General features: G+C 42.5%; 1 long non-coding RNA gene and 1 pseudogene across 2 annotated transcripts in view; one reads left to right on the top strand and one right to left on the bottom strand.

Annotated features, from left to right (window-relative positions):
- The window catches only part of LOC308609709, a 1,094,809-nt gene that overhangs the window by 768,515 nt on the left and 312,500 nt on the right, over nucleotides 1–13,794 (top strand). The gene's annotated exons all lie outside the window — the stretch shown is intronic.
- The window catches only part of LOC308609646 (ubiquitin-like modifier-activating enzyme 1), a 44,237-nt pseudogene continuing 39,151 nt past the window's right edge, over nucleotides 8,709–13,794 (bottom strand). The window contains exons 13-20 of the transcript in view: nucleotides 13,361–13,422; nucleotides 13,052–13,238; nucleotides 11,021–11,175; nucleotides 10,830–10,922; nucleotides 10,525–10,706; nucleotides 10,137–10,238; nucleotides 9,960–10,032; nucleotides 8,709–8,845 (exon numbers count right to left, since the gene is read on the bottom strand). The product of the transcript in view is annotated as a ubiquitin-like modifier-activating enzyme 1 (transcript). The remainder of the gene's footprint in view (nucleotides 8,846–9,959; nucleotides 10,033–10,136; nucleotides 10,239–10,524; nucleotides 10,707–10,829; nucleotides 10,923–11,020; nucleotides 11,176–13,051; nucleotides 13,239–13,360; nucleotides 13,423–13,794) is intronic.

Genomic DNA, 13,794 nt, shown 5'->3' with positions numbered 1-13,794 from the left:
TCAGGGGGTGCAGTCAGATGTGCTGTGCTCCGCCAGGACATGGGCACCATCAGCTTCGCTGTGCCTCCCACTCATTCCGGATGGAGGCACCAACCACCCACGAGCGTAAAGTGACATACGTGTTCTGGGGCGAGATCAGCTTGCCAAGTGACCTGATGGGAGGTGAGCGCTCTGCGATGGCCATTTTATTTGTGGAATTTGTTACTGCAGCAGCTGGAGCAGTGATTTTTAAAGTCCCTCCTGAGCAACACGCACTGTCACCACCATCTCCTGGGGTTCACCATTTATTTTTTGAGGAATAAATAATTCAGGGAGGAAACTAAAATTTAGCTTCAGCTTAAATAGAATTCCCAATGTTCTGCAGCACCGTGAAGGCTGGTTCTGTACACAGGGGGTCCCTCCATAACTCTGAAAGGACCTGAGTTATCATCACCCTGTCCTGCTGTACAGAAGGCATTTGCCAAGTCAAATGGCATAAATGGTGTCTGCAGTTGGAAGGTGCTCGGAACCACAGGAGCTGCCTTTGTGCTCTCTTCGTTAGAGCTTGGGCCCAGCCGTGCTGGTGGACACTGTTGCCTTTGGTCTAAGGAGTATTGCTGCAAATCAAATTGTTAGTAGTTTTCAGCCTGGGAGGTGCACTTTGGAGTCACCTGGGGGAACTTCAGAAAAATTCCCACTCCCGGGCCCTACTGTAGAATTCCTGATTTCATGGGTCTGGGGGCAAGTACTTGTCGCCTTTTCCCTTTTTAAACTTAAGCTTAAACTCACTCTCAGGTGTTTCCGTCGAGTGGCCAGCCTTGCGGCCTGGCTCCTAAGGGTTCAGGAGGGAGGGGGAGCAGCCTTGGGGCCCATCGGGGTCACGTGTGCCTTCCTCAGTAATGGTCCCCCCACGGGCCCTGAGTGGGGCGAGGCCCGCCACCAAAAACCATCTGGCCATCTCTGCTTTTGTTCAGAAGGAGATTCCCAAGGGCTGCAGAGTGGGGCTGGGGAAGGAGGTCTGGGAATGTATCCAGAGAAAACCATAATTTGAAAAGATACGTGCACCCTGATGTTTATTGCAGCACTATTTACGATAGCCAAGCAACCTAAATGTCCATCCCCAGAGGAATGGATAAAGAAGATGTGGTACATATATACAATGGGATATTACTCGGCCATAAAAAAGAACAAAATAATGCCATTTGCAGCAACATGCGTGGACCTAGAGATGGTCATACTGAGTGAAGTAAGTCAGAGACAAATATCATATGATGTCACTTATATGTGGAATCTAAAAAAATGGTACCAATGAACTTATTTACAAAACAGAAATAGAGTCATAGATGTAGAAAACAAACATGGTTACCGGTGGGAAGGGGAGGAGGATGGATAAATTGGGAGATTGGGATTGACATGTACACACTACTATGTATAAAATAGGTAACTAGTAAGGACCTACTGTATAGCACAGGGAACGCTTCTTGTTAGTCTGTAACGGCCTCTATGGGAAAAGAATCTAAAAAAGAATGGATATATGTGGATGTATAACTGATTTGTTTTGCTGTACAGCAAAAACTAACACAACATTTAAAATCAACTATACTCCCATAAAAATTATTTAAAAAAACACAAAACAAAAACCACACTGCCACCATTCAGGTCACAGGGACATCTTATTTGGGTTCCTCTGGTCAGAGGGATGGGTTTTCTATGAGGATTTTCCCACAGTCCCCGCTCACACGGGCCTCTTTTCCTGGTCCTCCAGAAAACTACAAAACATTGCTGCTGCTTCCTTTACCAAATACCCACCCTGGTCATTGCAAGTATCTGAAATAGTTAATTCTGATCTTTTCTTTATAGTCTACTGCCATAAAAAGGCATAAGGGCATCACTGTTTTTTTTAAGTGCATTTATAAATTAAATCTTTTATTTTTTTAAATTAAACTTTTTTAAAGAAAAAATTAGAAAATTTTATTTGAGCCGAATTTGAGGATTCTAACCCAGGAAGAGCATCTCAGAAAGCTCTGAGAACTGTTCCCTAATTTTCTTTTTAAGCCCTTTAATTGCCACCTCTTCTAGTATTTAACCTGATCTAGTGAATCTAATAAACTCATAAACACGGTGAATCTCTAGTTCTTTTAAAAATACCATTTACATACGTACACTAATATGTATAAAATGGATAACTAATAAGAACCTGCTGTATAAAAAAGTAAAATAAAATTCACAATATAAAAAAAGAAACCAGAAAACCTGAGGTTTCTTTTCCTCACATCAAAAAATAATAATAATAAAACAAATAAATATCATTTAATACAATGTTCTTAAATTTTCCATTTAATCCTAAACTGAGTTATTTAGTAGGTTTCTAATTGAAATAACAAAACTAATCTGAGATGAATATGCCAAATTCTCTTCAATGTTAAAAACGAGCCATCAAATACACTTTAACACATACAATTTGATCTAAAAACATCACTATCGTTTTAATTTACTACATCATCTCAGATTTAATTTTCAGTCTTTACAAAGTTAGAAAGCAGCCACTAAGGGAAGTTTTTATCTTCCTGCGTGAATTAAGGTTGGCATCCCAAGCAAGTTAAAAAACAAATATGTGACCTGGGAATGGTGTATGTCCACAGTGATTCTCAGACCACTGATTGGCACAGACCTGGCTCTTAAAACTTTTGTGAAATAAATCATACACATCAGAGTGTATATAAGTGATGTAAAAGGAAAGACATAATAAAATAGACACTCGTGTACCCCACACCCCATCGTAAGTAACGGCACTGCTGACACCTGGAAAGGTCACTCCATGTTTCTTCCAGACACTCCGCCCCACCACCCCCTTCCACCTAGTTGTAACCCGAATTCTGAATTCTGTAGTTTGTATAAAGTTTCACTGCACACCCCCAAATTATATTTACTTAATTTTGAAGTTTATGTGTTATATACAATGGGTATTCTGGAGCTGACTTTTCTCCCCCTCATCCTTATATTTCTGAGATGACTAGCCGTTATCCACTCTTTTTGGGTGGAGGGTAGTATTCCATTTTAGGAACACACCCCAGTTAGCCCGTTCTACTCTGATGGACTTTGGGGTTGTTACTGCTTTTCCTGTCACATTCCTCTGGTACCCACGTAGAAGAGTTTTCCCAGGCAGTGCTCAGACCTTTGTCACGTAGGGACACAGGACAGGAAGGCACTCCAGAGCACCCAGACGTGGATGTTTCTGGGCTTGAGGCTGTGACATGAGAGCTCCAGACAGCAGCACGGTCAGATGCTCCCTTCCCCAGGAAGCAAGCCAGGAGGACTGCATGCCAGATGGGGACTGATTGGAGCCCCGCCCTTTGCATCATAATCCCCTTATCCCACCAGTAAACCCCTTGGTCACAGGAGCCAGACTTTGTGGGTTCCATTCTTAGTAACATAAGTGCCTTGATTGGAGTATTCCTTACCTAGCAATCTAAGGTAGTTAGGGGTCTAGAGACACATCCTGTGGTCCTAGCGATGTTGGAATTACACCCACCTCTCTGGGGCAGAGTTTCAGCGCCAGATGTAAATAGATCCCGGTAGCTGGGAACTGTCCACAATGTTATGGTTAGGTGGGGTTTATAGTTTTTTTTTTCTGTATACGTGTATATATGTGTGTGTGTGTGCGTATATTTGAACAGAGTAAAGAGGCAATGGAACAGGAAGCATAGGAATTCTATGGAATGGGAGAAAAGATTTGCCAACTACATGACAGCTAAGGGACTAATGTCCAAACATAAAAGGACACAATTAAAACAAAAGCTGAATAATCTAATTAAAAAGTTGGCTGAACACTTTAGCAGATATATTCCTCTCATGGGAGACCTATGAATGACCAACAGACACATGAAAATTTGCTCAAGTTCTGTACTAGTAAGAGAAATGCAACATAAAACCACCAAAAGATATCGACTCACACATTTTATAGTGGTCATTATGAAAAAGACAAGACATAAAAGTGTAGTCAAGCATGTAGAAAAAAAGAGAACACTTACAGACTGTTGGTGGGAATGTAACTTAGTACAACCACTATGGAAAATAATTTGGATGTTCCTCAAAATAGTAAAAACAGTACCACCATATAACCTAGCAATTCCATTTCTGAATATACATATTTGAAGGAAATGAAATTAGTTACTTTACTGAGATATTTGCACTCCCTTGTTCACTGTATTAATATTTACCTAAAATATGCAAGGCATAGTCATTAACTATGTCATTGTTTATCAATGGTTAAATGAATCCTTTTAATGTGCTGTTGCATTCTCTTTGCTAGTATTTTGTGGAGGATTTTTGCATCTATGTTCATCAGTGACATGGCCTGTAGTTTTCTTTCTTTGTGACATCCTTGTCTGGTTTTGGTATCACGGTGATGTTGGCCTCCTAAAATGTGTTTGGGAGTGTTCCTCCCTCTGCTATATTTTGGAAGACTTTGAAAAGAATAGGTGTTAGCTCTTCACTAGTTGTTTGATAGAGTTCGCCTGTGAAGCCGTCTCGTCTTGGGCTTTGTTTGTTGGAAGATGTTTAATCACAGTTTCGATTTCAGTGCTTGTGATTGGTCTGTTCATATTTTCTATTTCTTCCTGATTCAGTCTTGGCAGGTTGTGCATTTCTAAGAAGTTTTCCATTTCTTCCAGATTGTCCAATTTATTGGCATAGAGTTGCTTGTAGCAATCTCTCATGATCTTTTGTATTTCTGCAGTGTCAGTTGTTACTTCTCCTTTTTCATTTCTAATTCTATTGATTTGAGTCTTCTCCCTTTTTTTCTTGATGAATCTGGCTAATGGTTTATCAATTTTGTTTATCTTCCCAAAGAACCAGCTTTTGGTTTTCTTGATATTTGCTGTTGTTTCCTTCATTTCTTTTTCATTTATTACTCATCTGATGTTTTTGATTTCTTTCCTTCTGCGAACCTTGGGGGTTTTTTGTTCTTCTTTCTCTTATTGCTTTAGGTGCAAGGTTAGGTTGTTTATTTGAGATGTTTCCTGTTCCTTAAGGTAGGATTGTATTGCTATAAACTTCCCTCTTAGAACTGCTTTTGCTACATCCCATAAGTTTTTGGTCGTCATGTCTCCATTGTCATGTGTTGCTAGGTATTTTTTGATTTCCTCTTTGATTTCTTCAGTGATCACTTCGTTATTAAGTAGTGTAGTGTTTAGCCTCCATGCGTTTGTATTTTTTTACAGATCTTTTCCTGAAATTGCTATCTAGTCTCATAGCATTGTGGTCGGAAAAGATACTTGATAGAGTTTCAATTTTCTTAAATTTACCAAGGCTTGATTTGTGACCCAAGATATGATCTATCTTGGAGAACGTTCCATGTGCATTTGAGAAAAATGTGTATTCTGTTGTTTTTGGATGGAATGCCCTATAAATATCAATTAGGTCCACCTTTTTTAATGTATCACATAAAGCTTGTGTTTCCTTATTTATTTTCATTTTGGATGATCTGTCCATTGGTGAAAGTGGGGTGTTAAAGTCCCCTACTATGAATATGTTATTGTCGATTTCCCCTTTTATGGCTGTTAGTATTTGTTTTATGTACTGAGGTGCCCCTATGTTGGGTGCATAAATATTTACAATTGTCATATCTTCCTCTTGGATCGATCCCTTGATCATTATGTAGTGTCCTTCTTTGTCTCTTGTAATAGTCTTTATTTTAAATTCTATTTTTTTCTGATATGAGAATTTCTACCCCAGCTTTCTTTTGAATTCCATTTGCATGGAATACCATTTTCCATCCCCTCACTTTCATTCTGTATGTGTCCCTCGGTCTGAAGTGGGTCTCTTGTACACAGCATATATATGGGTCTTGGATTTGTATCCATTCAGCTCGTCTGTGTCTTTTGGTCGGAGCATTTAACCCATTTACCTTTAAAGTAATTATCAATATGTATGTTCCCCTTCCCACTTCTTAATTATTTTGTATTTGTTTTTGTAGATCTTTTTCTTCTCTTGTGTTTCTTGCCTAGAAAAGTTCCTTTAGCATTTGCTGTAAAGTTAGTTTGGTGGTGCTGAAGTCTCTCAGCTTTTGCTTGTCGTTAAAGTTTTTAATTTCCCCATCAAATGTGAATGAGATCCTTGTTGGGTAGTGTAATCTGGGTTGTAGATTTTTCTCCTTCATCACTTTAAATATGTCCTGCCACTCCCTTCTGGCTTGCAGGGTTTCTGCTGAAAGATCCACCGTTAACCTTATGGGGAATCTCTTTTGTGTTGTTTGTTTGTTTGTTTGTTTTCCCCTGCTGCTTTTAATATGTTTTCTTTGTATTTAATTTTTGATAGTTTGATTAATATGTGTCTTGGCGTGTTTCTCCTTGGATTTATCCTGCATGGGACTCTGTGCTTCCTGGATTTGATTAAATTTTTCCTTTCCCATATTACGGATATTTTGAACTATAATCTCTTCAAATATTTTCTCAGTCCCTTTCGTTTTCTCTTCTTCTTCTGGGACACATATGATTCGAATGTGGTTCATTTAATATTGTCCAAGAGGTCTGTGAGACTGTCTGCAGTTCTTTTCATTCTTTTCTCCTTATTCTGCTCTGCAGTTTTATTTCCATTATTTTACTTCCAGGTCACTTATCCATTTTTTCTGCCTCAGTTATTCTGCTGCTGATCCATTCTACAGTATTTTTAGTTTCATTTATTGTGCTGTTCATCATTACTTGTTTCTTCTTTACTTGTTCTAGGTCTTGTGAAATGTTTCTTGCATTTTCTCTATTCTATTTCACAGATTTTGGATCATCTTCACTATCATTATTCTGAATTCTTTTTCAGGTAGACTGCCTATTTGCTCTTCATTTATTAGGTCTGGTGGGTTTTTACCTTGCTCCGTCATCTGCTGTGTGTTTTTCTGTCTTCTCATTTTGCTCATCTTTCTGTGTTTGGGGTCTCCTTTTTGCAGGCTGCAGGTCCGTAGTTCCCATTGTTTTTGGTGTCTGTCTCCAGTGGCTAAAGTTCATTCAATGGGTTGTGTAGGCTTCCTGGTGGAGGAGACTCTGGTGCCTGTGTTCTGGTGGATGCAGTTGGATCTTGTCTTTCTGGTGAAAACTTCCAGGTCTAGTGTTGTGTTCTAGGGTGTCTGTGGCCTTATTATGATTTCAGGCAGCCTCTCTGCTAATGGGTGGTGTTGTGTTCCTGTCTTGCTAGTTGTTTGGCATATGGTGTCCAACACCATAGCTTGTTGGTTGTTGAGTGAAGCTGGGTCTTGACATTGAGACGGAGATCTCTGGGAGATTTTCACCATTTGATATTATGTGCAGCTGGGAGGTCTCTTGTGGGCCAGTGTCCTGAATTTGGCTTCCCCACCTCAGAGGCACAGCACTGACTCCTGGCTGGAGCACCAAGAGCCTTTCATCCACATGGCTCAGAATAAAAGGGAGAAAAAGTAGAAAGAAGGAAAGAAAGAAGGAAGGAAGGAAAGAAAGCAAGAAAAAAGAAAAGATAGATAAAATTTAAAAAGTTATTAAAACATAAATAGAAAATAATTATTAAGGAAAGAAATATTTTATAAGTAAAAAAAAAATTGACAGACAGAACCATAGGACAAATTGTGAAAGCAAAGCTATACAAACAAAATCTCACACAGAAGCATACACATACACACTCACAAAAAGAGGAAAAGAGGAATAAATAATATATCTTGCTCACAAAGTCCACCCGTCAATATGGGATGAACCATTGTCTATTCAGGTATTCCACTGATGCAGGGTACATGAAGTTGATTGTGGAGAATTAGTCCGCTGCTCCTGAGGCTGCTGGGAGAGATCTCCCTTTATCTTTTTTTGTTTTTGTTGTCTGTGTTTTGTTGTTTGTTTTTGTTTTTGACCCTGGTGTGAAATATCTTTTAAAAATATATTTTTGAATTAAGTGTACTTTCATTTATTTATTTATTTTTAACTGTACTGGGTTTTCATTTCTGTGTGAGGGCTTTATCTAGTTTTGGCAAGCAGTGGCCACTCTTCATTACAGTGTGCAGGCCTCTCACTGTCGTGTCCTCTCTTGTTGTGGAGCATAGGCTCCAGACGTGCAGGGTCAGTAGTTGTGGCTCACGGGCCTAGTTGCTCCACGTGGCATGTGGGATCTTCCCAGACCAGGGCTCGAACCCGTGTTACCTGCATTAGCAGGCGGATTCTCAATGATTGTGCCACCAGAGAAGCCCCCTTTCTCTTCTTTGCTCGCACAGCTCCTGTGTTTCCGCTATGAATTTGGCCCTGCCTCTGCATGTAGCTTGCCTGAGGGTGTCTGTTCTTCGCTCAGACAGGACAGGGTTAAAGGAGCCACTGATTCAGTGGCTCTGCCTCTCTCAGGCCGTGGGGATGGAGGCATATGGATGCAGGTCTGGCCTGTGGTGTCCAAATCTGGCGTGACTTTGCAGCAGCCTGAGGTGCACAATTAATTCTCCTGGGGAAGTTGTCCCTGGATCTCGGGACCCTGACACTGGAGGGCTGCTCTGCTTCCTGTTCACGGAGGCATGAGGAGGGACCTGTGCTTCTACACAGGATTCTAGGTGGTGGCAGCAGCAGCCTTAGCATCTCATGCCCATCTCTGGGGTCACGCTGATAGCCACAACTCGCACCCTTCTCTGGAGCTCCTTTAAGTAGCGCTCTCCTCACGCACCAGGAATCAAAGAGGGAAGAAAATGTCTCTTGCCTCTCTGGAAGCTCCAGACTTCTTCCCGGACTCCCTCCCGGCTAGCCGTGCTGCACTAACCCATTCAAGCTGTGTTCACACCGCCAACTCCAGTCCTCTCCTTGCACTCTGACCCAAGCCCGAGTCTCAGCTCCCAGCTCCTGCATGCCCCGGCCATTGAGAAGACCAGCCTCTTGGGCTGGTGAGTGCCAGTCATCACCGATACTCTGTGTGGGAACCTCTCTGCTTTGCCCTCCGCACCCGTTGCTGTGCTCTCCTATGTGGTTGCAAAGCTACACCCCTCAACCACCAGCAGTCTCCGCCCACAAAGGGGCTCCTAGTGTATGGAAGCCTTTCCTCCTTCACAGCTCCCTCCCACTGGTGCAGGTCCCATCCCTATTCTTTTGTCTCTGTTTTTCCTTTTATTTCTTTTGCCCTACACAGGTATGTGGGGAGTTTCTGGCCTCTTGAGAGGCCTGAGGCCTTCTGCCAGCGTTCAGTAGGTATTCTGTAGGAGTTGCTCCACGTGTAGATGTATTTCTGATGTATCTGTGGGGAGGAAGGTGATCTCCGTGACTTACTCTTCTGCCATCTTCCTGAACTCCCCCTCTATTTCTTTTTAAACAGAGAGGACAAAGGAAAAAATAGCAAACCAATGGTTTACCAGAACAGTTGGATTTAATCTTTTCTCATAAGCTTGGATGTGAGGCAAATTCCATGCTGGTGGGAGGGGCTGAGCCTTTCATACTATCACCTGAACCTGCAGAGCTAAAGAAAGGCTGGTCTTTCCCACAGACAACAGGGTACGGGCCTTTGACAAAAGAAGGATATGACACAATTGGATTAATAACTCTTTATTAAGAATTCCAACTCCAAACAGTAGAAAGCAGCAGCAACAACAAAAAGTCCTCAGAAGAACTTAAGGCTCAGCATTTGCGACAACTATAAGAGAAATGGAAATAGATTGATTTGACTGAGAATGAGGTAGATGGGTGTAGAGGGAATAGCGAATGGTGTATCGTACATAGGGGACATCCAAATCATTGCCGCTCTAGTTGCAGCACAGCTCAAGAAACAGTGCTTGAATGTGGTGTCCCAGCTTTTGCTTTGATACTCGTTTCACTATTGCTGACATCCTGGGGTGAGGAGAAAGAGAGTCTGTGAAGTAAACAGAGAGGAAAGACTTACAGAGACAAAGTTAAGAGAACAGTGAAGATGAGTTGCATAGCTAGCTGATGTTTCCCACCCCAGGCAGGACCTGTTTCTGTTTGCACACTGACCCAACTCAAGCCTGAGTTGATCTTTGATCTTACTTGCTGTCTTGATAAAGGAGTAGAACATAGATACACCCTGGAACAGCATGATGATCTCTAACTTGTACTCTGTCTGAAGAGGGTGGAAACGAGGAGGGGCAACAGGGTCACTGGGATGGACAGTACCAGTAACCTGGGCAACCACCACCACAGGTGCAGTGAGTGAAAGGGTCTTACCTTAAAATAGTCAAGGAACTGCTTGAGGGGCATCTCTTCACCATTAGGCTGCAGCCACTGTACCTCAAAGCAATCCCACAGTGACCACTGCTGGTTGTAGTATTATGGGACAAAGCACAGAGTAAAGCACAAAGAGTAAAATGGGAGCAAGCCCTAATCATACGCTCCTCTTCATTTCACAAACATGCCAGTTCCATTCCTACTTTGCACAGGTTCAAACAATGAACAAAGGATACACAAAATTAAAAAAGCCTCTCACCAGGTATGATGAAAACTAGAGCCAGTTCTACCGAAATAAGATACACACACCTTCTACGCATGCACACACACACATAGCATCAATCACTGATGGGCAACACCAAAGGATTCTATAAAAGCAAGCCCTTACCTGGTGATGGTGTGGGGCAAGGGGCTCAGAGAAACGGAAAAAAAAGGAAGGGCCAAGTTGATGAAGCTGTTCTTATAGGACTCAAGCTGTTGGTGTCCCTGAACTACCTTGTACAGCTCCAGACCTGCAAGGCCAACTATAGCTCCTATGGCTGGAATGATCTTCCCTGCAATCAGCTTGATCTGTAATACAGAAGGTGATGAGAAGACGTAGTTGTTAGAGACGTTCAAGGTCTACAGAAGACTTCAAATGTGGCAGAGTTAAACTTGGAAAATTATGCAAGGTTAGGTATAGACTATTGTAGTCTTATGCCGGTCAGCAGGGGGAATGTTATAGCTCTCTGCCCGGAGACTCGATACAGCCACAATGAAATGCATATGAAAGTTGCTGTCATCATCCTGTTGTGAGTGGAGACAGAGGAAGAACAGGAGAGACAGAGTTAAGGAGAAAAAGTTTTCCTGGATACTGGGAACTGAGGTATATTCACCTCAATTACCTGCCAGACCAGCCAAATACTAGCCCAGACCACAAAAGATACTTGGGTCATCCGATGCAGGAGAAACGGGTCCGTGCACCAGTCGGGGAAGATCCCACATGCCAGGGAGCGGCTGGGCACAGGAGCCATGTTTGCTGAGCCTTCACATCCGGCGCCTGTGCTCAGTAATGGGAGAGCCCACAAGAGAGAGAAAGCCACGTACCGAAAACAACAACAACAACAACAACATAATTACAGTCAGGCCTGTAATCCCCAAAAAACTTAGGGTGGCTCAGCCATTTCTCATACACGGTTGAGGTCCCCATCACAGCAGATCTTGAACCCAGGGAGGCTCTCTGGTTGGTCAGCATGGCTTGAGCTCCTGCAGGTGATTATCCACTGCGGAAAGGGAGGAAGTACACGTTAGTCCTTAGATACATGTTAAATCCCTGTTCACGGTCTGAGGTGCCAGCAGGAATCCAGGGTGGGGCAGAGATGTTCAGGCAGATAAAGGATTTGAAAAGGAGAGACATCATGGGAAAGAGAAAAGAAGGGGGAAAGATAGGGCAGAAAACATGTCAGAAAAGAAAAAGGTAGACAGGTGTGTGGGACATGGAGATATGTAGAGACACTGAGGGCAACAGGTAAAGCCACTAAGAAAGGATATAGACAGCAGCGTTAATCATGACAGATACGAGGTGAAAGCACAGAAGTTGTTCACTGCTGAATGAGTGGACAGAAAAATGTGATCTATCCATCCAATGAAATATTAAGCCTTAAAATCCATTCCATTAAATATTAAGCCTTCCAAACTGGAAGTCTACTATATTTAAAGATGGTAAATCCTTTGTGTTTCTTACCACAATTAAAAAAAAAAAGGAGTCAATGAGAACATACTTCAAGAGAAAGACATAGAGAGAGATGGGAGACATGAAGGAAGATACGAGGGAAAACAAGAGACAGAGGGATAAGAGATACAGAAAGGAACATAGGGGGAAAGTGTACAGACATCAAAGAAGAGAGTAATATGAAATGGGAGAGACGTGAAAAAATCTGAAGAGGGAGACCAAGGAGGATAAATGTGAAGATTATGAGAACGTTCAGAGAATGGGAAAGTTCAAAACACCTGAAAGGGAGACACGTAGGGTGATAAATAAAGAAAATATACAAAGAGGAGCATGAGAGAGTAGTTATTTCGGAAGGGAAATGCGGGGGATACATCAGGAGGGGAGAGATATACAGACGAAGAAATTGAAGGATATATACAAAGAAGATGAAATGTAGAGGAAGACTTACAGAGCATGAGACAGAATAGGGTAGAGGGGGGGAAATTTGAGTTGGGGGGTAGTTAGAGATGGAGAGATGAGGAGGGCTATCTAGAGAGGGAGATGAGGAAAGATATATGGAGGTTAAAAATAGGTTAGGCCTTCCCTGGTGGCCCAGTGGTTGAAAATATGCCTGCCAGGGCAGGGGACACGGGTTCGAGCCCTGGTCTGGGAAGATCCCACATGCCACAGAGCAAGTAGGCCCGTGAGCCACAAGAAGTGAAAGCCCTCACACAGAAACGAAGACCCAACACAGCCTAAATAAATAAATAAATCAGTAAATAAATAAATAACAATAGGGTAAACAGGCATACCAAAGAAGGGGGGAGGTGGATGAGGAGATCTATAATGAAATGAATCAAGGAAGAAATCAAGGCAGAGAGCCTACTGGTAAAGATCATATCCATTTGTCCCTGCATATGGACACAAAAAGAAACAGAGAAAGAACAAAACAAAGCAAACATACACACAGAAAAGAGCTGGACAACTGGTGCACCTGAGGGAGAAACAGTGGGAAGAACAAAGTAGTAGGGCATCAGAGAACTTGCCTCAACCAACCAACCTTATTTTAAATTGGAAGAAGCAAGGACCAAAGGACAGTGTGGATTAATCTCAGGCCTGAGATCTCAGAGCAGAGCCAGTGGCAAAACACAAGTACAGGGGAGGCTTGCATAGGTAGGTGATAAGTAGGATGCTAGCTCTAGGCCAACTAGATAAACATCCTCACCAACACACGAAGTGGTCTGCAGCTCCTGGTCAGAAACATGGATCTTGACACCAGACTTCGGGGTGAACTCAAGGACCTGCACAGACTGAATGAGTATGATCACAGAAGCTCGGTCCTGAGAGCCCCTCAGCCCATAGGCCTGGTCAAACAGGTTGGCAGCAGCTATCACCTAGTCCAGATGCAGGGGCTAAGAGAAGGCAAGGTATGGAGGGGTAAGCATATCAGTACTCACCTTAGGAGCTGCAGCCTCCTTCCCATCCACGTACCCACATTTGACCCGACTGTAGGAGACCTGAGGGAGGAGACTTCATTGCTGACATCAAAGATGAGCGGCTGTGCACAGACCAGAAAGGGGCTCCTGAGCTTGTAAGCTAGGAAAACAGAAAGATGTGGGAGAGTGGGACCTGAGAGGAGAGGTCTTTCTCATAATTGTGACTCCTCATTTTCAAGCCCGGAAGTCCCAAATTAGTATATCGCTGGGCACTCCCTTTGTGCCAGACACAGAGCTATTTATGAAACTTTTATGGATTGCCAGTCGTGTAGTAACATATTTAATTTATTAACTTAGTAAATATAAATCAACCCTCATAGAACTCTCATGAAATTAGGTCACCATTATTCCAACTTCCTACATGAGGCTACTAAGGCACAGAGAGAAAATACATGATTAGTCCCAATATCAAATGCAGTTGAGACTTGAAGCCACCTAGGTCCTGTGCTCTTAACACCAAAATTTCTCTTCT

Source organism: Mesoplodon bidens (genome assembly GCF_964165515.1).
Source record: "Mesoplodon bidens genome assembly, chromosome: Y".
NCBI classification, from domain to species: domain Eukaryota; kingdom Metazoa; phylum Chordata; class Mammalia; order Artiodactyla; family Ziphiidae; genus Mesoplodon; species Mesoplodon bidens.
The sequence above is the reverse complement of the archived record's forward strand: the minus strand, read 5'-3'. Positions and strand labels throughout refer to the sequence as shown.